A 27,446-nucleotide genomic window follows, 5' to 3' on the forward strand; every position below is an offset into this window, starting at 1 on the left:
CATGCACAGGCAGCCAGGCAGCCTCTCTGATGCTTGGTTGCAAAATCCTTCCTCAGTGTTTGCCAACTTTGCTAGGTCAGTTCCCAGACCCCATAGATTCTGCTTGGAGTGTCACCAAACTTTTCAAAAGGCGGGCTAAAAACTCAACATTGAAAAAACTAAGATCATGGCATCTGTTCCCATCACTTCATCGCAAATAGATGGGAAAACAAAACAGTGACAGATTTTGTTTTCTCAGGTTCCAAAATCACTATGGATGGTGATTCCAGCCATGAAATTAAAAGACGTTTGCTCCTTGGAAGAAAAGCTATGAAAAATCTAGACAGTGTATTAAAAGCAGAGACATCACTTTGCCATTAAATGTCTGTATAGTTAAAGCTATGGGTTTTCTAGTACTCATGTACAGATGTGAAAGTTGGACCTTAAAGAGGGCTGAGCATTGAAAAATTGATGCTTTCAAATTGTGGTGCTGGAGAAGACTCTTGAAAGTCCCTTGGGCAGCAAGATCAAACCAGTTAATTCTGAAGGAAATCAATCTTGAATATTCATTGGAAGGACTTATGCTAAAGATGAAGCTCCAATACTTTGGCCACTTGATGTGAAGAGCCAACTCATTGGAAAAGACCCTGATGCTGGGAAAGATTGAAGGCAGGAGGAGAAGGGGCAGCAGAGGGTGAGATGGTTGGATGGCATCACCGACTCGATGGATGTGAGTCTGAGCAAATTCTGGGAGATGGTGAATGACAGGGGAGGCTCTAGTGCTGCAGTCCATGGGGTGGCAAAGAATTGGACACGATTTAGTGACTGAGCAACAACAACATCTCCTTTCACTCTATAGAAGTGAGACAGCGTGGTCTCTCAAGTGACTCTTAGACTCCTTCCCGTCATCCCATCCCCAGCCTGTATCATTGGCCCAGATGCCTCTGAACACATTCATCTGAGTCTTCACTCTACCAAAAATAAGGATGGAATAAATATCCATGCTTAACAGTCCATGAAGATTGGATGTCACTACCCTGAATGTCATACAATGCTTGGAGGCAGCGAAGCTTACTCTAGGTCGAGTTGCAAACATAGAGTCAAGGATAATGATAAAAAGGAATGAATTTGAGTCAGTTCTAGTGAGGTGGATGAACCTAGAGCCTGTTATGCTGAGTGAAGTAAGTCAGAAAAGAGAACAAATATCATATATTAACACATATATATGGAATTCAGAAAAATGGTATTGAACCTATTTGTAGGGCAGCACGGGAGAAACATGTAGAGAACAGAGTGGTGGACACAGAGGGAAAAGAAGACGGTGGGACAGATGGAAAGAGCAGTGTTGAAATATAGACATGGCCACATGTAGAATAGAGAGCTAGTGAGAATTTGCTGTACAGTGTAGGGAGCTCAACCCAGCGCTCTATGAAAACCTAGAGAGGTGGGATGGGGTTGGAAGTAGCAGGGACGTTCAAGAAGGAGGTTACATGTATACCTATGGCTCATTCATGTTGATACATAGCAGAAATCAACACAACATTGTAAAGCAACTATCCTCCAATTAAAAATGAAAGTGTTAGGATGTAGCTTGCCAGGTTCTTCTGTCCATGGAATTCTCCATGCAAGAATACTGGAGTGAGTTGCCATTTCCTTCTCCAGGGGATCTTCCCAACCCAGCAATTGGACTTGGATCTCCTATAGTGCAGGCAAATTATTTACTGTCTGAGCCCCCAGGGAAGCCCAATTAAAAATATATATATTTTTTAAACAGGATGTGGGCTGACATGACTGCCTCTAGGTCAAGCTCATTGCAGAAGAAAACACACCTCTGGGGGCACTCTAAATCCTGGAATCACTCATTCAGGGCTCAGGTAGTTTAGATTTGCTCTCTGCACACAGGCATAATTGGGAGCACTGGGATACAATACTCAACGAAATTAAGAAATTGGAGTTGCAGCATAGAATGATTGGCCACACAGTTGTCTGACTGAAGTGATTCTTTGAAAAGGTTAAAGTTTGTCTCACATTTGTTTCAAACTGAGACTAAGGGTCAATGCCCAAAATAATTAACTAAAAAAATTTATTTGTTAAAGATAAAGGAATTTAATGGGAATTAAGAAATATAGCATTTTATCTAACAGATAATAAGAACAATATATTTTATATTTTATAAAATCTGTTTATATTTAGGTATAGATTTCTACAATAGAAGTGTCTTTTATATATCATAAAGTAAATATGCCCATTGTTGCCTAAATAGGCGAGAATAAAGTTGTACAAAAACCTATAAGCAGACTGATTCCATTGCCTTTCTTAACTTTTATCAAGAAGGTGATAAAAGTGTTAATAAAATGTAAAAAATGTAAAACAAGTTCCTTTTTCTATAAGATTAGTGTACTTTTTCTCTTTGTGAATGAAAGAAATATGTATTATTTCTCTGTTTTGTTCATGACTTTTCAGTGTGTTTTGATAAAAGACAATTCCAATTGTAGGACTGTAGCAAGACAAAGGAATCACAGAAACATTTTCATAGTAGCATGAAGTTTCTGATAAATGAGCAGCTATCCTAAAAAATAATATTGACACATAGCAAAAGAAATTAAGTGAGAGATATGACTATTTATGTATGTAAAAGTCGGAAATCTATAGTTAAAATGTTTTGAATCTAATAATGAGTTAAAATTGATCATCAAACTCCAAATTTCAAATGTAAAGAATAAATTAGAAACAGAACTGGTAACAACCAAAGCAAGCAATTAAATTTATTGAAGAGAAAAAATTAAAAGAAAGGGTTCCTTTTCAATGTTTTCCCCTAAATAGTCTTAAGTAACTCCCAAGACAAAGATTGAAGTTAATTTCTCTTTCTTTATTATTAAAAAAAGGATCACAGGATATGTCTAGGGATTGACATCTTTTCATTAAATATTATTAATATCCAATTAGCTATTTTAATTTCAAGACTCTTGCTCTTTCTCTAGTTCAGGTTGTATTCAATTATAGTTTTTATTACATTTGTTCAGCTACTTAGAGCAGGGTTGTTTATCTAAAAATTGGCTCTAAATTAATGACCTTTTGTTCAACCTTTTTATGATGTTCTTTTGTTCATGTTCAAGCATTTTGTCCTGTATATTAAAGATGACATATTCTGTAAACTTGATTCTGTTCTTTGTTTCTTCTAAGGAAAATTTCATCTATCAGCTGCATTCTTATTTTCCTACACATCTCCTCTGGCATGCAGATTTTTTTTTTAATTATTCATATTTGTTTGCATCCTTTTTGGTTTCCTTTTGATTTGAATCTATCACCTTATCATATATATCTAATTTTATAACATACTTTTGAAATTTTATTGAATAAAAAGACATTTTCCATATTTTCCTTTTACATCCCTCAACATATTTTTCTCAAAAGTGTGTTTTTCTTCTGCATCTGTAGTACTATATTTTGCTCACATTACACTTTTTTTTTCCTTCTTTACATTCAGACAACAATGTTGGCTATATTCGGGTTGTACATCTTCACCTTGGTTTTTCTTCTTGTTGGTAAGGTTACTATTTGAACCTCATCTCTGACCTTAAGCTGCTCAGTTATCTGAAGGTCAATAATCTGTGTTTATAGCTACTGACATTTCTGCCAGGAAGGTTGGCACCACACTCTTCCAGGTGTTAACTGAAGCTTCACTGGGCTCTATGTTTTTCCCGAGTCTTACACCTGGCCTAGTGACAGCTACTCTTCACAGCCACTGCACCTCTTTCCTGTTTCCAAACCTCTGTAAGTCTTCTGTGTTTTCACTACCTTTAGCCATTGAATGATGGCTGAGCTTCTGGAGTGTCACAGCGCTAAGATGCTGCTCATTTGCATATGTGAGTTTCCCAGATACTTCTGATCTCTCCTTTCTCTGCCCTGTAGGAGTTCCCACAAAGTCTGCTTTTCTGCTAGTAACCCTGATTTCATCAGTCAGGGCTCCTACATTGATCTTTGGCCTCACCATATATAGTACTCAAAGCTTCTTGGAATGGCTAATTTTCTGCTTCTTATTGAAAAAATCTCAATCTATCTTAAATTGCTTTAATGTCATTTATCATTTAATTTTATCAAATTGTTCACATCTAACTTGCCAACTCCCTCTAGAATACTCATGTATTCCCTTGCACATTATTAGGGCATCTAATCAATAAACCACTATTGAGGACCTACCTACATATTTTAAGTGCTTATAGAAGCATAAAGCCCTATTTGTTTGTACTGCATTTAATGGGTATCAACAATTGTGGCTCCAAATGTTTGGTGAAGTCCTAGTGACTGGAGATATATATTTGGGATTTTCTATATAGAAATTGGTGGAAATATCCACAAAGAGTCACAGAAGGTGATCTTGCACTTAGCGTGTTGTAACTATTCTTGTAGTTGTCAAACTTAATCATTTATAAATGAAGAAAGGAAAATGTTTCTGGCCACAAGAGGTTTTCTCTGAGGCTTACTCTGGTTCATTACTTAGAGTGGAAAGTAGTGACATCCTATAATATGTGTAATATTAAGTAAAAGACTACGTCTTGACAACAAATATGGGTAAGAATTTGTATTCTGACAAATGTGAAGATTTTATCTAACAAGATACATGGGGAATCTTAACAGTAAAGTCTGGTTGGAGATGTAGCAGATGGCCAACTATGAGGCTTTAGATAAGAAAAATAATAACAAAAATATTTGAATAAACAATGATTTAATAACTTTCTGGAAAGTAAAATAATATTTCTCTGGTTAAGGAATAAAGTTTCACATGCTTGATGTAAAGCTTCTGTTTTGTTTTAGACAAAATCTAAGTGAATATAGGCCTTTCATAGCTAAAATTTGACAATCCTTCAAATGGTATTTATCCTCTAGGCTGTAGATTACATTCACATACATTACATTTACCTATATAGATTCTCTTACATATGCATGTTTATTCACACATATTATATATACAGCATCCAGGAGAATGTCATATCAGAGATAGCTGTCAATACTTGGCAATATTCTTCTAGAAATTTTATGTTGAGTAATATTTGATTATGTATGTATTTTACACATCCTTTGAGTCACAAAGAGTTAGACATGACTGAGCATACATACATACACACATACTTTGCATGATACATATTTTACATTTGAGACTGTCCTAAGCTTTAAAAATGGATAATTTTTTAAAGGACAAGGCACATGACCTGATTTTTGAAACCAGAGAGGACAAATCTATCCACCAGTTAGTAATCAAATGTCAATCAAAAACTGAAAAAAAATTTCTTTTGGTCAAGCAGCATGTGAGTTCTTTGTTCTGTGACCAGGGATCAAACTCACATCCCCTGCACTGGTAACACCAAGTCCCAACCACTGGATCACCAGGGAAGTCCCCCCAAATTGAAATTGTGCAAGGTTAGCATCATTCTGTGTTTCTTCATAATTACAACTCCCTTTAGTTCGGAAAATTAAATTATGTTTATTTGAATCCTTTACAAATTTCTGTCTGTTTTTGCTTGTCTCAAAAAGAAAATAAGTAATTGCAAAACTATGAACCTCAAAATATATTCTATTTTTAAGAAGTAGTGAAAGGATATATACATAATTTTATATTCTCTCTTACATTCATATTGTTTAAAAATCATTTCTACCTCCAATTTTTTCTTCCCTTAGCTTCCTTTTGTTATATTTATTTGCTTGGTCAGTTTCTGACATTCAGGTCAGAAAAGCTTTTCAAACGTTATTTTTAGAATTGCTACCTCCGGGACTTAGCAGCACAGTCATTGAAACCAAGGAAGTAAGAAACCTCCCAGATGGAGTTTATTTCCATTGGAAAAGTAATGACTGATTCTTGACTTAGATTAGTTTTATGTGTCCCTAACTACCCTCAACTATTGGTTGCTGTTATCTTCCTTTTTTCTGAAAGTATACCAATGGCCAATAGCTGTCTTATTTTACTCCTCAAAGAGTTCCCTCATACGCATAATTCTGATTGTATGAAAAGCTGAAAAGCTTTGTGTGACCAATGCATAGTTGAAATCTGTCATAAATTTGACAGCTTTTATTGCTTTAATGTTCTTTCATGAATTATTTAAAAATTAATCAAAGTAATGAAAAATTGAAGCTAGAAACTAGCTTGCGTGTACCTTTAAGGTACACAGTTTGTGTCAAATGAAAACATTTCCTACATGGAAGGAAATATGCATAAAAAATATTCATTACATTATACATACATTACTTTAATTTTTTTTTAATTTGAGGTTGCTGGATCAAAATGCGATAGCCACAATTGAAATATTGTTGTAAAAAAGTTAGAGTCTAGGCTTACCTGGTGGCTCAGTAGTAAAGAATCCGCCTGCCAATGCAGGAGAAAGTGAAAGTGAAAGTGAATTCTCTCAGTCATGTCCAACTCTTTGGGACCCCGCACACTGTAGCCCACCAGGCTCCTCCGTCCATGGGATTCTCCAGGCAAGAATACTGGAGTGGGTTGCCATTTCCTTCTCCAGGGGATCTTCCCGACCCAGGGATTGAACCCAGGTGTTGCACATTGGGGGCAGAGAGTTTAACCTCTGAGCCACCAGGGATGACAGCCAATGCTGCAGACATGAGTTCAATCCCTGGTCTAAGAAGAACCCACAAGCCTCAAAGCAGCTAAGTCCTTGTGTCATAGCTGTTGAGCCTGTGCTCTAGAGTCCCAGAGGTGCAACTAATGAGCCCGCGCCCCACAATTATTGAAGCCCGTGCTTCCTAGAGTCCCTGCTCTGCAACAAGAGAAGCAACCACAAAAAGCCCGCACACCGCAGCTAGACAGTAACCGCTCTTGCAAGTCAAGAAAAGGCCACACAGCAACAAAGACCAGCACAGTCAAGAATAAATAAATAAATAAAAAATTAAAGTCTGAGTATTATCCTTGAACTCAGAGAATCTGAGATGCATGTAAGAATCAAGTAAGTCTGTTTCATAGATTTACAAATGCCTAAAGTAACAAGTTACTGCTGAAAGTTCAGTGAGATTAAAGCTATATCAGTTTGTTGCTTGTCAATATAACTACTAGAAAACTGTCTAGGGGCCAGCAGGGACTATTATTATTAATACTGACTTGAGAAGCAAGGTATTATAAAGAATTGAAAATTATTTCAGCTTCTTCCCTCTAAGTATATCTAGGAAGATAAGATTATTGAGGTAAATGTTTAAGTAACGAAAACCAAAGTCATTTATGATAAGGCGCAAAAGGAGAGCGGAGGCACTAAGATTTCCATGAGTTCATGTAAGGAGGGTTCATTCTGGAACAATATTATCTGGCCGTTCTCTGTAGAAAGTATGACATTTCAGTTTGCTCTTAGGGAATGAAAATAAGTGAGATAAGTGAAGGAATGATAATATTTAGACAATGTTAACAAAACACAGAAGATTTAAAGGCACAGGGGAGTGGTTGGATTAACCAAAATGATGATAATTAACCGGCAAGAGAGGGCTCTTTAAAGAACCGTTACTGAGAATATGGCTGCGCAGCGCTCTCTGGGTGGTTTATCAAAGAGCCTAAATGGTGGTTTGAGAAGTTTGGGCACCATTATCAGGGTTTAGAGTTTATTAAATAATATAATTGAGGGACGGCATAGTAAAAGGAGGAATTTTGAAGGATTTGTCTAGTAAATGCATATTCTATGAATCAGAGGAAGATTTAGGGGCACAGAAACCAGTCAGGAAACAAGATTAAATTATGTTGGCACAAGATAAATTAAAAATTACCTTCAATGTAATTAACTAACTGACTAGTTACTGCAAGGTTCAGTCGGAGCCCGCAGGGTCTGTCAGGCGGCTCTGAGTATGTGAGGTAGGAAAGCGCAGGTCCTGATGGAGACGCCGGGCAAGGATGGCCTGGGATGCGCAGAGCACCAGGTCCCAGTCAGAAAACGGCAGAAGCGAGATGCAGACGCAGACGCTGCCGCCTTGGCCAGAGGAAGCCCGAGCTTCGGGGATCTCTGCAGTCGGAGGGGTAGGCTGGGCACGAGAAACACCTGGGGAACCCCGCTGTCTGAGGATCCATAGTTATATCCTTAGCAAAATGCAAAATAAAGGGCTAATCACACCAGTGAAATTCCTAAAATAGTATCAACAGGACTGCTGGTTGATGAGATGTCAGAGAGAGGAAAATAAAGAAGGATTTTAATGAAAATAAGGAAGGAGTTTAATGGATTCTCAAAGTGGCCCAGAGAAACTGATATTACAGAAATGGTTTTGTCTAGAATTGAAGTAAAGGAGGAAATGTTACCACTTAGTGTTTCTTTATAAAACATACCTGGATAAGTTTATTTGTGTGTGTGTGTGTGTGTGTGTGTGCACGCGCGTGTGTGAGTCTCTCAGTCATGTCCGACTCTTTGTGACCCCATGGACTATAATCTGCAGGCACCTCTGTCCATGGAATTCTCCAGGCAAGAATGCTGGAGTGGGTTGCTATACCCTTCTCCAGGGGATCTTCTTGACCCAAGGCTTGAACCTAGATCTCTTGAATTGCAGGCAGATTCTCTACTGGCTGAGCTACCAAGGAGCCCATTATTATGTATACACAGTGCAGAGTGCATGAAAATCTCTTATCCTAAGAATGTTTCTTTTCAGTGAATACAGAAAACTGCTTCTGGACCCACCCAAGGCATATTTTTATTGATTCATTTCAGAAAGTTATGCCTTGGCATTTTATAAGTTATTACAGTGCTTGCATATCTTAGTTTGGAATAACAATATACAACCATAAGCTTCTTATGGCAAAAGTTCTTTTAAGAGTTCGGAGAATTTTCAGTCCAAATGTCCTAATGGATGAAGTTCTTGTGATTTTATTTATTGTCTTCTCCTGCAAAAACAGCTATGTATTAAAGCAGTTAGAGAATACTCATTTTGGCTATGCTTGCAATTAATGGCATTGTCTATGATGACTTGAAAAGGGAAATTGAACCACCTGCAGCTCTCAAGATAAAAGTCATATGCAAATTGTTAGTATTTTTAATTCGTACAAAAATATTGACAACATAAAGATAATATAGTTACTAGGCTAAAAGGGAACTAGAAAGCTCATAAAATACAATCGCATGTTACAAAACAATGCTGAGCTTAGTTATACTTGTGAGATGGGACATTTTCCTACTTTTAAAGCCCTCATGGAACAGAATCCATCCTACTAACACACAGCCATTCTGATCAGGTTTTACTGTCCGTGTAGGGTAATTGGTGTTCTAAAACAGAATCTTGATTTCTACCTAGAGAGTCAATCCACGGGAGGAATAAAATTGTATTTATAGTGGTATATGTGTCAATCGCTCAGTCCTTTCTGACTCTTTGTGATCTCACGGACAGTAGCCCTTGAGGCTCCTCTGTTTATGGAATTCTCCAGGCAAGAATACTGGAGTGGGTAGCCATTCCCTTCTCCAGGGGATCTTCTCGACCCAGGTATCTAACCCAGGACTACTGCAGGCAAATTCTTTACCATCTGAACCACCAAGGAAGCCGATTTATACTCATAATCACAGTCAAAAGGGGAGTAGTTTAGTCAGAACCATTCTGATGTGAATAGAATTTGGGCTATATGAAAAATATATTTCTTAGTTTTCTTTGATAACAGATGACTTTTTAGAATATGTGAGGCAAACTACTAGCAAACTTTTGGTGGACCCTTTCTCATGAGCTAAAAAATGGAAAGTATGCTGAGCTAATAAAGGTGAAATTTCCTAGGAAGTGAGAGAAACAATTATTCAGAAATACCACCAGGTCACCTTGCTTGTAATTCACAAGTATGTCGCTGGTGCATAAATTACCGACTCACAATTCACGTTCAATATCATCCAATCTATGCTAAATAAAATGTTGGAGCTAGATAGGCAAGCAAAAGTAGACATGTCCTCTTCCCTGCCTTCTTTAACTGGAGTTAAGCATCTTCCTAAATCTTATGATTATCATTTCCTCACCTACTACTGTGTAGGACTTCACTTCATGACATGTATTACTAAAATGTAGATTTATGTGTTAGCTATTTTTAGAATTGTGCTAAGTGTATCATGTCATATATAATCTTTTCAGACTCTTTGAGTTTATTTTACTTCGAAAAGATTCACCCCTAGTATTGTGTACAATTGTGAACTGTGGTTGTACATAGATTGCTATATAATATTCCACTGTGTCCATGGAACATTCATTGTTTTTGCTGTTCATGAACATTTGGGTTGTTTCCAGCTTTCAATGTTGTATAGAATGCTGTTGTGAAAGTGATAAATTGGCAATTGTATATCACTCAAATGTTATATCTTGCTTGTTCGGACTAAATTCAACATTTAAAATTTTAACTAGTTAAAAGTGGTGATATCTCTTAAGCGTCCATGAAATAATATGGAGAATCTTATTTAAAGAAAATATATTCTGTTATCAGCAGCAGTATTACTAATTTTCAGAACCAATCAAGTGCAGACTTTTCGGTGATAGAAACCAAAACCAGCTGGAATTTGCTGAAGTAAAAGAGTCAGTTAACTGTAAGCTTATTATAAGGGTATTGGTATAGCGCATGAATAAAATTCCATTGGGATCAGAAAGTTTTAGATATTCTGTTAAGAGGTTTTTTGTTTTGTTTTTTTTTTTTTTTTGGTCTTTCCACACTATTCTTTATCCATCTTTATAATTTATACTGTTTATAAATTGTATTGCTTGCTACGGTCTGAAGTTCACAGGAAGAAGAAAAATAGCCATCATAAACAGCTCTTTTAAGACATATCTTTGGAGCAGCTTCCTGGAATGATGTTTTCCTCCTGTTTCTTAGCCCTTCCCAGAGAAGGACAGTTAGTGGGTTAGCCTGTGTCAGCTGCCCACTCTTGAACCAATCAGTTGTGTCCAGAAGCTTGAGTATCCCATATTTTTTAGATTTCCACGGCGAGAATGGATTTGGCAATTTCAAATAGAAGGGATAGGAATTTTCCTGAAAAGAAGTGGGGATGAGCTGGACAAACTAATACATGCCAGTAATATTAATAGTAGTGACTGTGCTGAAGCATCACCTGACTTTCTTCATTAGCTATTTGTATTATGTACAGAACACTGGAGTGGGTTGCTTTTCCCTTCTCCAGGAGATCTTCCCAACCCAGGGATCAAACCCAGGTCTCCTGCATTGCAGGTGGATTCTTTACCAGCTGAGCCACAAGGGAAGTTCACTATGTATTAGAAGATCTATATCTATAGGTATCTATAATTATATTTATGTATCTACACACACACACACACACACACACACACACACACATGCTATATGATGGGAACCCTAGCATCATCAAATCATATTTTATGTCTTTACTTGGAATATTTTGCAGTTTTTCTTCTTAAGTCTTATGTCAGATGGGCTACATTTTGAATAAGAACTAATGATTGATGCAGACACCTTGAGAAATTCTCTTCGTTGTTGGTGCTGTTTAGTCACCCCGTCGTGTCCCACTCTTTTGCAACCCCCATGGACTGTAGCCCACCAGACTCCTCTGTCCATGGGATTCTCCAAGCAAGAATACTGGAGTGGGTTGCCATTTCTTCTTTCAGGCGATCTTTCCAACCCCGGGATCAAATTCATGTCTCTTGCCTTGGGTTCTTTAACACTGAGCCACTTGGGAAGCCCCTGAGAAATTGTCTAATAAAATGCAAAAATAGGCAAGTATATATTCTCCTAACTCTGGAAGCTTTCACATGATATTTAGAAAGTAATAGAGTTTCTAAAAATAATGTATACAAAATTCTCTTCAATTAATTTTTAAAATCTATAAACAGTCTAATACTATTACCTGAACTAAAATAATATTTGTGAAGTACTTAAAGTCTCTCATTATATAAGCATTAATAAATTAAACTCATTAGATATGAAATTCTTATTCTAATAAAAGTTCAGAATTTTCCTAACCAAGGTTAAATACTACATTTCTCCTTGTGCAGTTTCAATTAGATGAGTGTCCCTGAGATACATGTGTCATTCTTGAATCTATTTAAGTTATATAGGCATTCTCTGTTGCTTCCTATGATCTGTATGTTTTAAACAAAAAATGGAAAAAAGTAATTGTGCATAAGCATTGAAATATGCCTCTTCTTTCCAAGGTTTTCTCAAGGTTCCATCTGTGAATCAATTGATAAATATTTATATTCCACAGTCATAACTTTAGAATTCTTGTGCACACTCATACAATTCTGAAGGTGGTAGTGCCCCATTGTATAAACAACAAGCTACTAGAAGCTGTGTATCCAGCAGTTCTCAGTAGGGTGATTCGACAGATTTTCAGTAGCTGTCTTTTGACTGCACAGCTCCTGCTGCTTTCATCCATTTGGACTTCGGTAGAAGTAAATGGATGAGCAGAGGAGGGACGAGGAGGAAAATGTCTTTATCAGATGGTACAGAAGAAGCAGAGCAATGCAATTTCTTATTTTCAAATGTGAAGTAGCAAAAATGTGATGTTATGTATGCACAGAATATCCTAGCATATCGATCTCCTACTGTGTTCTTCCAGGCTTGTAAGAGTCTCCTGGAACATCCTTAGGGATACTGCAAGTGGCTCAGCGGTGGCTCCTGGGGCAAGCGAGGAAGTGAGGAGCCTGTGGTCCAAGCTGTTCTCTCTTCAGCTAGAACATCCCCTATTCTCCTGCCTGATACACTGGAATTCAGCATAATGCTATCTTTAGAAATACGTTGCTGCTAAAAAATAATTAAGGCAAACAATCTACATTTTCCCTTTACCTTTTTGAATTTTTTAATATCCCACATGACTGGCAGTAATCAGACTAGAAATAACCAAGGGAAAGGAAAATAAATTTTGAAGAATATCATGTTGCTTTTGAGATAATTATGCATAAATTACTGAAGAAAGTTATATAAGCAAACTCGAATAAATGTCTTTACCATTTTATATATTTTATTTTAAAATGGAAAAAGAAGAATTAAGAGAAAAACTAAATGAACAACAAAAAAAGAAAAGAGAAATATTAAAAAAGAAAGGAACTAATCTTGTCTAAGAGAAAACTGAGTTGTTAGTAGACATGAAAGTGTGTTTTTATTGGAGAGGGAGGTTGCAAACTAAAGGATAATCTATTTCAAGTGAATGGTTGTTAAGCACTGAGAGACAGATGAAAGGGTACTTGAAATCAAAAGGAATTTAATTAGAATGAATTTTTAAATATTAACCTCTATTTCAGGTTATAATATTATTGGTAAACTGACAGTCCAACTGACTATAACAATTTTCATATTCTAACTATAGCAAAGTTCCAAATACATTTTTTCAGAAAAGAAATGAACTATAGCCCTCAAAGTTAGAAAACAAAAAGAAAAGTATGCAGGAAAATCAGAATTCAGAAATTCAGACTTAACAATTTTTAATATGCTGCTATATGACTTCCCAAGATTTTTCATCTATATGTATTAGTTAATATATTATGTAAAACATATATATGTGTATATATATATAAATTGGCTCCTTATATTTGTTTGGTTGTGATTGTTTCTTTCAAGTGCCATTATTTCATAAACATTTTTTGTGTCATTATTATTATTATAGTTGTAATTTCTGCAAGTATTTTATCTATAACTACACCATAGTATATTCACCCAAATTCCTATTATTGACTATTGAACTTTCCTCAGTTTTTGCTTTTATACATAATATCATTGTTAACATAGTTGTCAATTTCTCTGGTTATTTCCTTAGAATATATTTATAGAAATGGAATTTATGCAGCTTGAATAATTTAAGACCCTTAATTCATGTTGCCAAATTACTTTCCAAAGTTTGTAGCCATATTCACTTACACCAGTAATATATGAAAGTGTCTTTCTTACTGCATCCACATTAGCATTTAGAATGATATATTTCCAAACCAGTAATGCACTTGACAAAGTCTTTAATAAGCCCCGTATGGAATGTGGGCTGGATGGTAATGTAGACAGGAAGATTCATAACTGTTACTTGTGTCTTTAATGAGGACATAGCTATGCTCTTGAAGCCCTGAGTCAGGGTCAACTCCTGCAGGTTCCTGGGAAATATTTTGCAAACAGGGATACTCTAGCTAAATGCATCTTCTTTACACTGAATGGATACTGATTGAAAAACTCCAGGTAGATTTTTGGCTTGGCAAACTGAGTTGAAGGAGATGTTATAAATCAAACTTTCGGCTAGACAAATGTAGCCTAAACAACTTGGTCTGTGTTTCCCTGAAACACAATATGGTTCCCATTCATGGCTTTCTGTGGGTGACTTTGTGTCCTCCCAGAATGTTGATAAGAAGTGGTTGCTCGATTCTGTGAATGCATCAGCTGTTCTGGTACCAGCTGCATGGGTGATTATATGACCCCTGATAACTTCAAGAGACAGAGAAAGGTTGAAAAATAGGTACTAAAAACACTCCCTATATATTTATTGCATGCTTTTTTCTGTTTATCTGCTGATGTACTTAGTTAATTCCCAAAGAACCTGAACAGTCTATAATGTGATTTTCATTTTTTTTTAAATGAGGAGAATGACATAAAGACATTATCTCACACTCCAAGACACTCTCACTCCAACAGCTGGGAATCACGGAGCCCAAAACTGAATTCAGGCCATTTGACTTAGGGGCCTTAACCACATTAGTACCTCTTGCACACACACACACACACACATACACATATGCACATGCAAATAGATATACACAAATACTCATAGGCACATTCAGAATAGATACTGTTTTTAAAAGAAGGATATTTTTAACATCTTCATTTCTCTCATCAAAAGGTCTATCTGTAGCAGTTTGCTTCACTCCTCTGTTCTTGGTGATTTTTATGATATGTTGGGCCACAATATGAAAGGATTCTGGTAGAAGATGGGAAGGAAAAGTCTAACATCCTATTCTGTCAGACTGGCTGCTGCTGCTACCCCTTTAAAAGAATAAGGTCAAAATACACACACTGAAGCCTGTGATCACAATAATTCACACTTTTATGAGTCAGTCAGATATGTGCTGGGCTTCTCAGGTGGTGCTACGGGTAAGGAACCCGCCTGCCAATGCAGAAGATGCAAGAGATGTGGGTTCAGTCCCTGGGTCAGAAAGACCCCCTAAAGGAGGGCATGGCAACCCATTCCAATATTCTTGTCTGTGAAACCGCATGAACAGAGAAGCCTGGCAGGCTACAGCCCATAAGGGTGCAAAGAGTCGGACATGACTGAAGCAACTGAGCATACATGCATGCAGATATACACTAAGGAATGTCAGGGACTCACCGGCAAGAGGGCTTTCTGAGGTCCTACTGTTGGGAGGAAGGGAAGAGAGAGATGGAAAAAGAGAGAGAGAGAGAGATAAAGACTAAGAGAGAGAGAGAGAGAGAGATCCAAGGAACAGACCTGCAGAGCAGGAGCTCTTTGTGGGAATTTTGATTAATGCCAGTGGGGAACTAATTTCCAGCACCTGCACTGGCTGGGGAGGATCAGAGGGGCAGAGAGAGCAGGTTGTCTTATATGTGACCTTACCTGATGTAGCAGAGTAAGTGCAAAGATGTCTGCCAATTTCTTTCTACCCTAGCAGATGTTTAAAGGTTTAGCCAAATATAATTCTGCTGTGACTGACTCAGTGCTTCCAAGTCTATTGCTCCTTATTTTCCTTAGAACTTAGAGTATGTTTTCAGTAATTTTTCTAAGCTTTCTTTTCTCTTTCTCAAGATCCAAATAACGGAACTTTGCAAGAAGAGTGATATGAAAATATAAGATACATGGTGAAGGAGATTCACCAAAAACCATGTTGTTCCAAACATTTATGGCAGCAACAAACAGCCCTAAAAATCTCCAGGCTTGACTCAACAAACTTGTAAGTCTTGCACCTTTTAAATGGGGCTGTGAGTAGATGTGGTCTTTCTCATAGTAGAGAAAAACTGAGATAGGGATTAGAAGGAAGAGGAAACAAGACCCACAAAGCTTCCAAACTTTGGGAAAGCATCAAGTTTCTGCTAAGATGCATATCCATCACCATCACTCGCATCTCTTGGGACAAAGCAGGACACACAGTTCAATTCACTTCAGTCACTCAGTCGTGTCTGATTATTTGCTTCCCCATGAACCATACATAGCATGCCAGGCCTCCCTGTCCATCACCAACTCCCTGAGTTTACCCAAACCCATGGCCATTGAGTCAGTGATGCCATCCAACCATCTCATCCTCTGTCGTCCCCTTCTCCTCCTGCCCTCAATCTTTCTCAGCAACAGGGTCTTTTCAAATGAGTCAGCTCTTCACATCAGGTAGCCAAAGGATTGTAGTTTCAGCTTCAACATCAATCCTTCCAATGAACACCCAGGACTGCTTTCCTTTAGGATGGACTGGTTGGATCTCCTTGCAGTTCAAGGAACTCTCAACAGTCTTCTCCAGTACCACAGTTCAAAAGCATCAATTCTTTGGTGCTCAGCTTTCTTTATAGTCTAACTCTCAAATCCATACATGACTCCTGGAAAAACCATAGCCTTGACTAGACAGACCTTTGTTGACAAAGTAATATCTCTGCTTTTTAATATGCTGTCTAGGTTGGTCATAACTTTCCTTCCAAGGAGTCAGCATCTTTTAATTTCATGGCTTCAATTACCATCTGCAGTGATTTTGGAGCCCCCCAAATACAGATTAACCAAAGTTAAATGGCCATGGAAGCTTATCCCTACTACAGAACCAAATGGCTAAGAGTGGCTAACACATCAGTGCTAAACTCCCTCCAGGTGTTTTCTCCATGGTAAAAAAAAAATTTCCACAGGATAAAATCAAGAACTAATTGTATTGATTTCTAATTTCTTGGAGGGTGAGGGTTTTCCCCCCACTGTTTTGATTTTTTATGTATCTGAGATCCCGCAGTCTGGGGAGGGAGAGCCAAAGAGCTCCATCAGTAGGGCCTGGTATGATTCAGAGGAGCAACTGACCTGATCCCATCATTCTTTATCCTGGTCTCAGGCAGAAATATTTGGCAGTGATGACATCCAATTATAATTTTCTTTAATCAAAGCACTGAAGAGTAAGAAGTTTGTGTCTAAGGGCAAGGTTCTGCCCATGCTTCAAGAAAAAAAAAAAAATAGTGACATGTTATGCATATCATTGTTTTACAGAAGGAACACTTGTCATGTAGTCAAAGATAAAAGTCTCTTGTCTTCCAAACCAAACTGATTGTCCAAAGTTTTCCAAAACATTATCATATATAACATAGAATGTTATTTATACAAAGTTCTCTAGTAGTATTGTGTTGCAATCACCATTCCCCATTTTCAATCCCACAAATAAAGCTTTTAACTTGGCTTAGAGTATAATCTTAGTTCCAATGTATTTCCTGGTTTTCTTCCTTTTTAATACAACCATCAAGTCTGGTTTGCCTGACTAGAAAAAGAGTATCTGTTTAAGCAGTTTCTGCATGGGCCTCATCTGTCAAATCTATTTTTTGTTTTTATCATTCATAAATGTATATCTCACCTATTAGGTAGTTAAAATAGGTAAAAGGAGTCCAAAATGGTGTTCGCTAAAAGACAAAGTAGGGAAAAGCTTACAAAAATAGAACAAAGGAAGGCCCAAGGACCAGAGTGAGAATCTCAGGTGAAGCAAACAGCCCTCCTGGCTAGCTCAATTTACATAGGGCAGGCTCAGGGCAGGAGAAAAAAACATTTAAAAAAAGGAGCCAAATTGAATCAAGGGCTTCTCTTCTCTTCACGTCTTTTGGATAGACGGGCCCTCATGCCTCAAGGTTATATTTTCCGTTGATTTCTAAATAAAACTGAGTTATAGCATGGAACCATAACACTGGTCTGTGAATCGCTTCAAATTTTTGCTGCAGCGAGACAGAACCAAGGAAATCACACACTCCCATGATATCCATGGTGCTGTTTCTCAGATTTAACTAACTGGCTGAAACAATCTCAGCTTGGCCCCCACGATGCGGAAGCCAAGTACAGCCGAAGACCAACTTGGTTAAAGCTCCCACGGTGAAAGCTCAATGCGAAGAAAACCCAGTGCAGGGGAAGTGACAAGAAGCCCAGCATGCTGGAAACCCAGACAGCAAAAACAAACTCAAGAGAAAGCTCACGCGGCTGTCTCAGATTCCAGAAGACCTCCAGTTAAGGCAGGAGGTCCTTGCTTCTATGGCTGAAAGGACATAAGCCTAACAAAATCTTAATTCTTTTGCAACCTCTCATTTCTTGTTTCCTTGAATCCCCCACGAACAGGCATGTGGCACTGGGTGCAGTTGAGAGATCTGGAAGGGGCTACTTAGTAGTTGTTGCCCAAGTGGTTGGGGGTTCTTCTGTCCTTAATCTTCTTTGTGTCAAGGATCAGACCCATGAAAACCATGAGCACGGGTCAGATATTTAGCAGATTTTCTGGCAGGCTATGAGGGGGATTCCTCAGCATGTTTTTCCCACTGCTTTTTCCTCCCATCCTTCAGCTTCTCTTTCCTGGGACTTGAGCCTGGACAAAACCCAAGGTGCCTGGCTTCAGGACCTAATGAAACTCAGGCTCTTGATGTCTTATTGCCAAAACTCAGTGAGACACACAGTGATGGGTAAGAGGTGGATTTGCCTGGATTCAGAGAGAAACACACTCCACAGGATGTGGGCCATCACAGAGGGGAGGGGCCATGGAGTACAAGGTAGTTAGTTTTCACAGACTGGGCGATTTCATATGCTAAGAGTGGGAGAATCATTCCAACAATTAGGGAGCCACCCACTCCTCAGTCTTTTGACAGTGCCTTGGAACTGTCCTGGCACCTCTGAATGTGTCATTTAGCTTGCACATTGAGGATCCTGGATTAGTTGAATTTCAGTTGTCATCTTGTACCCATTTGATTTTAATCCATTTATGTTATACCCTTGGGCTATGTCATTTTTTAGGGACAAGCAGAAAATAGCTGGCCTTTGGGAGAGAAATGCTGTGTAATATCCAATCTCTCTAGATATTCAGGCCTTCATCTTCCATGTTTCCTACAACATATACAACAACAGCATCTCTCAGTGAACCCAATAGGGCAGGTGACAGACACACAAAGCCTGCTAGAAGTCCATCTGTTGGTGGCATCCATTCAAGGGTAATTGGGCTTCCAGGGATAATGTTTGACACTTTGGGAATCTGCCCTGCAGGCCATTTGAACCCAAACCTTTACCACCCTTCTCCTAAAGTTATAAACATACCTCTGGATCAAATCTCCACTCCATTTTATGGAACATCTGGTTTGTTGCCTCTTATCAATTTGTTCTTAAGCCATTTACTAACTCTAACAACCAGGACCCTGCCTCCTTGTAGGCAACATTGCTACACCTCACTTATTATTATTAAAATACTCCTAATGCCCCTAATAGGACCAGATAACTCACTCCTTTGTCATTATTTCTGTTATTACCTAAAGTGGGTCTATGACAATGAGATATTTACCTTGGAAACACCCTAAACTGCTCTTATGGAGGACTAGGGGAGGAAATCAGTGCCTTACATTCCCTCATAAGAGGATAAGGCTTATGGCTGTTTCACAGGGTTCCCAATCTCAGGGCACAGACTTGGATTGCTTTAATTCATAATATCAATTCCCATCCACAGTGAACAAACCAGCAATGATTTAAGATTACAAACCCTTAATCTTACCCAGTACTAGTCACACTGGAGACCTTAGGTATGTCCAACTCCAGCCTGGGGATCCTAGGAGGTCGACCTGCTTTGACCTGCCTAGGGATCTGGTCCCTGGGAGGTTGTCATGCCTCAACCTGCTCAGAGATCTGCCAGTCCAGGGGTTCCAGGAGGCTGACATGTCTCGACCTACCTGGGGATTCTATCTCCAGGAGACTGTCAAGCCTCAATCTGCCTGGGGATCTGCACCCTGACTCAGGGATGCCCGGCTCTTAGGTTGCAACAGTACTGGGTAGGATAAGCTTCAAGAGACTCACCCCTAAGGAAGTCCACCCATAGAAATAGATGGAGGCCTATTAGTTCTGGGACTATGCCCAGTCTCAGCAATAACTCAGGAACCTAACAAGAACCCCATTGTTTTTCTGGAAAGGCCAAAAGAGGTCATCAAAAAGTTTACCAGTCTGGACTTAGATACTTACGAGGAACAGGTGATTTTAAAGGACAAATTCTTGTCCCAGTGTGCATCAGGTATCAGGATAAAGTTACAACAGCTACAGCAGTAGGACCCAGCTGCATCTTTAGATGAGATGGTCCAAACAGCCACCAATACCTTTTATAACAGAGAACAGGAGAGGGAGGCCAAGGCCCCGGAAAGGGAGAAAAGGAAAGAGACAAGGCATGCCCAGATTCTGGCTGCCCTCCAGGGAAGGCCTATGGCAAACGCTGAGTCCTTGCCAGACAAGGCATGAGGTAAATGCCTAATCTATAAACAGGTGGGATATGAGGCCAAAGAGTGTCCAAACCATGGCAAGTCTCCTAAAAAGGCTTGCTACAAATGCCATCAATTGGGACATTGGGAAGCATTCTGCTCTCGGAACCCAAGAGCCTCAAGGTCAAGCGCTAAGCCTTCCCTCATGATGGTTGAAAAGGACTGAAGTGTTGAGCTTCAGCCAGCCCGCCTGTCACAGGTAACCATCACAGGGCCAGAGCCAAGGGTGCAACTGGATATTTCCGAGAATTTCTTGGTTGACACAGGTGCTACCTACTCTGTCCTGAGCTCTGGCTCCAGAGCATTCTCCCCCCAGACCTGTACCATTTTGGGTGCTACAGGAAAATCAATTACAAAAAGATTCACCTGAGCACTTCTTTGTTGCTGGGATGGACAATATTTTTCCACCAGTTTCTGGTGATCCCTGAGTGCCCATTCCCTTATTGGGAAGCGCTCTCTCCCTGCCTTCAAAATCTTGCAGCTATTGCAGTCCTGATAGAAGATGCTTTAAAACTCTCTCTTGGGGACAAAGTAACTATTTTTACCAAGTGAAACAACTCCTGAATGGGAGAGGCCATTTATGGATGTCTGATCAAAGGCACCTCAGATATCAAGTAGAGCTGATGGAAAATCCAGGTCTGACTATATCCCCTTGTGAGGTTCTTAACCCTGCCACCCTCCTGCCTAACCCCAAGGGCGCTCTCCCCTTTCACTCTTGCCTAGAAACTTTGAACCACTGGACAAATCCTCGAGAGGGAGTGCCAGAGATCCTGACCAACCTTGAGGAAATCTGGTACACTGATGGAAGCAGCTTTGTCTTGGATGGAAAAAAGAGAGCTGGATAAGTAGTCTCCAATTTCAAGACCATAGAGGCTAAACCTTTGTCAGCAGGTGCTTCAGCCCAATTAGCTGGGCTCATAGTCCTGATTTGAGCTATAGATCTGGGAAAAGGAAAAAGAATAGCCATTTACACTGACTCCAAGTATGCCTGTCTGGTGCTACATGCACATGCAGCTATTTGGAAAGAAAGAGGCCACTTGATCACCCAAGGGTCTCCAATCAGCTATGGTGACTAAACCCTTAGGTTCTTAGAGGCAGCCCATCTGCCCGCGGAGGTTTCAGCCTCCCGCTGTAAAGAACACCAAAAAGGGAGCACGGAAGTGGCACGAGGGACCCAAGCAGCTGATCAGGCAGCTAAGAGAGCAGCGTTACAGAACCATGACCTAATAGGGGCTGCCACCTTAGTTCCACGAACTAACTTGCCAGAAACTCCTTCATATACTGAACATGAGACTCTTAAAGCTAAAAGTGAAAGCTTTCAAGAAGATCATATGGGGCGGTTCCAAAAGGAGGGACTCCTTTTTCTGCCTGGGAACCTCCAGGGGAAGATGGTTAACTCCTTATATGCTGCCACTCATTTAGGGAAGAAGGCCCTCCAAAGATTACTAGAAAAGTCCTACCGAGGAATGGGCCTCCAAATGACTAAAAGCAAGTGGTCTCCAAATGTTCCACCTGCCAATTAAACAACCCACAAGGAGCTCGAAGATCCCAACTGGCCCAGCCCATCAAATGGTCTGGGACCTACCCAGGAGAGTACTGACAGATGGACTTCACCCAGATGCCAGTTTCTCAAGGGTATAAATACCTGTTAGTCATGATAGCTACATTCACAGGATGTATTGAAGGCTTTCTTATGTGGACTGAAAAGGCCGAGGAGGTGGTAGGAAAAACTGCTCCATGAAACCATTCCCAAGGTTTGGTCTGGCCAGGTCATTACAAAGTGACAATGGGGCATCATTTGCTTTTAAGGTTACCCAAGGGGTCTCTAAAGCATTGAGCACTACTTATTATCTCCACTGTGCCTGGAGGCCTCAGTCTTCAGGAAAAGTAGAAAGAGCCAACCGATTCTTAAAATCAGCGATAAAAAAGATAACCTGGGAGACTTCCCTGGGATGGAAGGAGCCTTTACCAATAGCTCTCCTCCATATCCATATTGCCCCTAAGGAACAGGTTGGTCTTAGTCCTATGAGATGCTCTATAGGAGACCTTTTGTTTATGTTGATGACCTCTTCCTTGATCCAGAGGCTCGGTCCCTCCAGTCTTATACCATGGCCATTGGGCAATTCCAACAGGATATATACTTGTGGGGTGTCAACCAGGACCCAAAAGATTCGAAAGAGCCATGACTCTATACTCCAGGGCCTCAAGTGCTAATTAAAGTCAGGAAAGATGGGACCCCAGAGGCTCAATTCCAGCCCATATGGAAGGGCCTCAACCCTGTAATACTTTCTACCCCCACAGCAGTCAAAGTACCAGGACATGACTCCTGGATTCAGTACTCATGAGTCAAGCTGCAGAAGAAAACAGAGGAGGACACTCAATCCACCTGTGAGTCCCTGAGAGAGCTCAGATACCTATTCAGAACTACAAATGAGTGCCATTCAAATGAATATCCCCAAAATTAAGTTTCTGGGGATAAGATTTTTCAGGACAGCTCTAAAGAGCCAACACAGCTTGGCACGGGTTGTACTCCAAAATAGAAAGGAGATAGATCTCCTGATCCCTGAACAAGGAGGGATTTGAGCCATCTTTAATGAGATGCTTTGTTTCTGGGTAAATACCTCCAGCTAAGTTTAAAGTTTCAAACAGTCTTCAAGAGAAACTTTTTTCAGATCCTACAGGACCTCAAAGAATGAGCTGGAGAGTTCTCAGGGTCTCTTTGGGGGGGGTCCTTCTTCTGGGGAGGGGAAATTTGGAGTTGGCTAATGCCCCTACTAATCCTTGTCATCACCATATTGTTGCTGCTTATGGTTGCTCCATGTATTATCAATTGTCTAACCCATTTTGTCTCTGCCCAGGTCAGCAAGCTACAACGTGCAGTGTCAGTTTCACAAGGACATATAAAACTCCAGCTGACCACAGAAAATATCACTCACCCTTATATGGACACTGCTATAAGGACTCTTGAGACTAGCAAAAGGAGGAAGCCCAATTCCCCTCGCCATCCCAGTTGGCAGGAAGTAGTCAGAGAGACCTCGATGCCTCTATTCCCAAAGAATTGGGCCTCCCATCTCTTGATAGGGTAATGTTACGTAGCTAGAATAGGAAAAAGGAGTCTAAAATGGCAGTGGCTAAAAGACGAAGAATGGAAAAGCCCACTAAAATAGAACAACGGACGGTCTGAGGACGGGAGTGAGAACCTCAGGTAAAACAAAAGCTCTCCTGGCTAGCCCAATTTACATAGGGGTGTCTCAGCAGGAGAAAAAAAATAAATAAATAAAAAGAGGAGCCAAATTGAGCAGGGGGCTTCTCTTCTTCTTGTGCCTTTTGGGTCGGCCCACTCTCATGCCTCAAGGATGTATTTTCCTTTGATTTCTAAATAAACTGAGCTGTAACACGGAGCTCTAACACTGGTCCGTACATTACTTTAACACTCGTCTGTCCATCAATTCAAATTTTGCTGCAGCGAGACAGGACAGAGGATGTTACACACTCCTGCAACATACCCAAGACCTAGTTCTGGATTTACCATTCCAAATTTTCAGTACATAGGGAATAGAAAAGCATGTAACAGTAGCCTTGTAAATCAAGCAGCTTGTCTAACCGACCCCAAACTGGTTCTATATGTTTTTCTTTATTAGCATGTCTAGGAATTTTGGGAAGAACTTTGGACATTGTTGATAATAATTTGTTGTGACTACATTTCTTGCATTATTCTGCTTTATCCTTATAATATTAATTAATGCTTCCTTATTCTATCAGTTAACTTATTCTAGTAGCAGTTAACCCACTAGCTGTTACCTAAAGAAACCTCTATGTCTCCCATGGGATTCAGTATGCAGCACCTCCTCTTCCTTCTAATGTCTTCCTGATATTTTATTTTTACCCCAGGTCTTGTTTAATTTGGTGATCAACCAAGAATTGAAGCAGAGATTACACTCAGACATGTGAGATGGCTCTCTTTGTTTTCTTCACTTCTTGGAATGTCCAATTAATTTCCAGCTGCTTTGCTGGTCTTGGACTAAATTCTCTGACAATTCAAGCTTATATGACTTTAACTCTCTACTAAGCTACACTCTATTAAGCAGAAAATTTACAAATCTTGCCTCGTGCATTTCTGTATTTCAATAATAGACTATATTGCAGTTTCTGCCTACTTCTTCACCAGACTCCCTATCATTTATCCTGCACATGATAATTCAGCTTCAACTTGTGATATGGGCAAAATTTCATATTTATACTGAGTCTTATCTCTGTAGTCCTCTCACTGTCAGATAAAAGAAAAATCCCTCTCTATTTTCAGCTGATCTGTCAGCTTGAGCTCAGTTTTTCTTTTTCTTTTTTGGCAAATTAAACTACAAGGCTATAGGTTTCTGCCTCAGTTTACATCTCTAAAGCCTTGGGGGATGAGTAATGTAATTAAGTCAGAAAATTTCCAATCTAGACTCTTGTCTCTTCCAATTGCAGGGTTTTCTTTAATTCTTAAACAAATTTTCTCATTTCTGCTTTTGATGCATTAATACTAAGCCATTTTTAATAATCATCTGCAAAGGAATCTGTCGAGGAATATTTCTCTGTCGAGATTACCAAAAGTTTATTCAAACTTCAATCTCAATTCACCTTTATAAGTTGTTAAATATAAATCTTACAGTAAGCTCTTGTGCTATTGTTCAAAATTCTCATGCTTTTATAGCTTAAGTACATTTAAACAAACATTTTATATATATATGAAGTGAAGTGAAGTCACCCAGTGGTGTCCAACTCTTTGCGACTCCATGGACTGCAGCCTACCAGTCTTCTCCATCTGTGAGATTGTCCAGGCTAGAGTACCAGTGTGGGTTGCCATTTCCTTCTTCATATATATGTATGCGTGTATATATATATATATATATATATACACACACATATATGTATGTATACAATTAAAATTAGTATCTTTGAACTGTGGTGTTGAAGAAGACTCTTGCTAATCCTTTGGACTGAAAAGAGATCCAGCCAGTCAATCCTAAAGGAAATCAATCCTGAATATTCATTAGAAGGACTTATGGTGAAGCTGAAGCTCCAATACCTTGTCCTTCTGATGTGAAGGGCTAACTCGTTAGAAAAGACCCTAATTCTGGGAAAGATTGAAGACAGGAGGATAAGGGGATGACAGAGGATGAGATGGTTGGGTGGCATCACTGACTCAATGGACACGAGTCTGAGCAAGCTCCGGGAGTTGGTGATGGACAGGGCAGCCTGATGTGCTGCAATCCAGGGGTTGCAAAGAGTCAGACACATCTGAGCAACTGAACTGAACTGAAAGTCAGTATCTTAATTTTTTTTTATTCATTGTACAATCATTCACCCTAGAATTCCAGACTCTTCTATAAAATAGAAGTAGTGTCTTCAGACTTAAATATACATATATATAAATTTATTTCTATTTCAATTAATTTCTATGTTTAATTAAGATCTACACAAACTTCTTAATTTTTTTTTTCTCTAGCTTTATGAATAAGCAGAATGACTACCTAAAATAGTGTTCTTCTCCCAGTGAGAACATTATACATTTGACTACAAGTGGAATATACTTGCAATATTGAAAATCAAAGCAGTACTTTTCTACCTTAGATATGTTCAGACAAAAAAGTGACAGTACTAGAATATTAAATACAAAATCAGAACTTACATGCCTTGAGAAATGTGTCAGTGTTGAGGAAATATTTTTCCAGTGAGAAATTATTATTCTACTGAAATTAAATTTTTTATTTGACAAAAATATTTTAACTAAGTTTATGTTATTACAGAATTTGTTTAAAAATCATGTCACTTTAAATATGTGTAAAGTCTTAAAAAATGGGAAATAAGATACAAACAGATCTTTGGGGGCTTCCCTGGTGGCTCAGTGGTAAAGAATCAGCCTGTCAATGCAGAAGAAAGTGTGTTTTATCTCTGAGTTGGAAGATCACCTGGAGAAGGAAATGGCAACCCAATCCAGTATTTCTGCTTAGGAAATCCCAGGGACAGAGGATCCTGGCAGGCTACAGTCCATGGGGTCACAAAGGGTCGGATAAGACTTAGTAAGTAAACGATAGCAACAATGGTTTCTTTTATTTTTCAGGACAATGTTAGCAAAATAAGTTAAACATATAGAAAAAAAGTTTACTGATTCGTAAGTATGTAATTTGCTTATTTGAGAGTTTGACAGATTTTTTTCCACCAGTTTTATTAAGGTAAAATTGACAAAACAAATGTATGCATCTAAAGTGTACAATTTGATTTTACGTGTGTATATCTGAGAAATGCTTGCAACAATCAAGCTAATTAACACATCCATCACCTCGCACAGTTACCTTTGTGTGTGTATAGGGGTGGTGAGAACATAAGATTTATTCTCTTAGCAAACTGCAAGTGTAAACTTCAGTATTATTAACTAGACTCCCTGTGACATACATTAGAACTTTTGTGTCTTCTTCTAATATCACATGCTCTTTCAACAGGAAGTGTAGGGAGCATTGAGTAAGCAAGCAATTTAAATTATCATTCATCAGCTAAGTTTTCCTTTTTGCAGCAGATAGCTCTAAAAGTTACTAATATTTAATGTTAATCTTTAATGCTAGACTCACTGACTTCTTCATAATTAATTTTTAACTAATTAGATCATTTACAACAGGAAAAAAGTAAACTTACTAAGCATGAACACATAAATCATTGAGCAAATTTGAGTAAAATGGATTTAGAATTCGTCTAAAGGAAACTAGTAGCAAAGGGAGTAAGAGCAAGATTGATAAGTAAAGGGATCTACTATTTAATATGCTAATGATTCCACTAATAGGCCAAAAGAGAATTTCAAAAAAGAAAATAAATGAATTACCACAAAAATATTACTGATGGCAATGGACTATAAATATATAGGTCATTATGTATGTAATGATACTGACATGATAAATATACAGCATGTAAAAATAAGAATCTTCATGTATGATACATAACCATTGTAAACAAGGCAATATATCTTGATTTAATGATCAGTTCAAAAATTTTATAGCAGTGATTCCTATGTAAGAGTTCGGTGACAAATTCAATTCCCTATGTGTATGCTCAGTCA

Source organism: Odocoileus virginianus, chromosome 22, assembly GCF_023699985.2.
Source record: "Odocoileus virginianus isolate 20LAN1187 ecotype Illinois chromosome 22, Ovbor_1.2, whole genome shotgun sequence".
NCBI classification, from domain to species: Eukaryota; Metazoa; Chordata; class Mammalia; order Artiodactyla; family Cervidae; genus Odocoileus; species Odocoileus virginianus.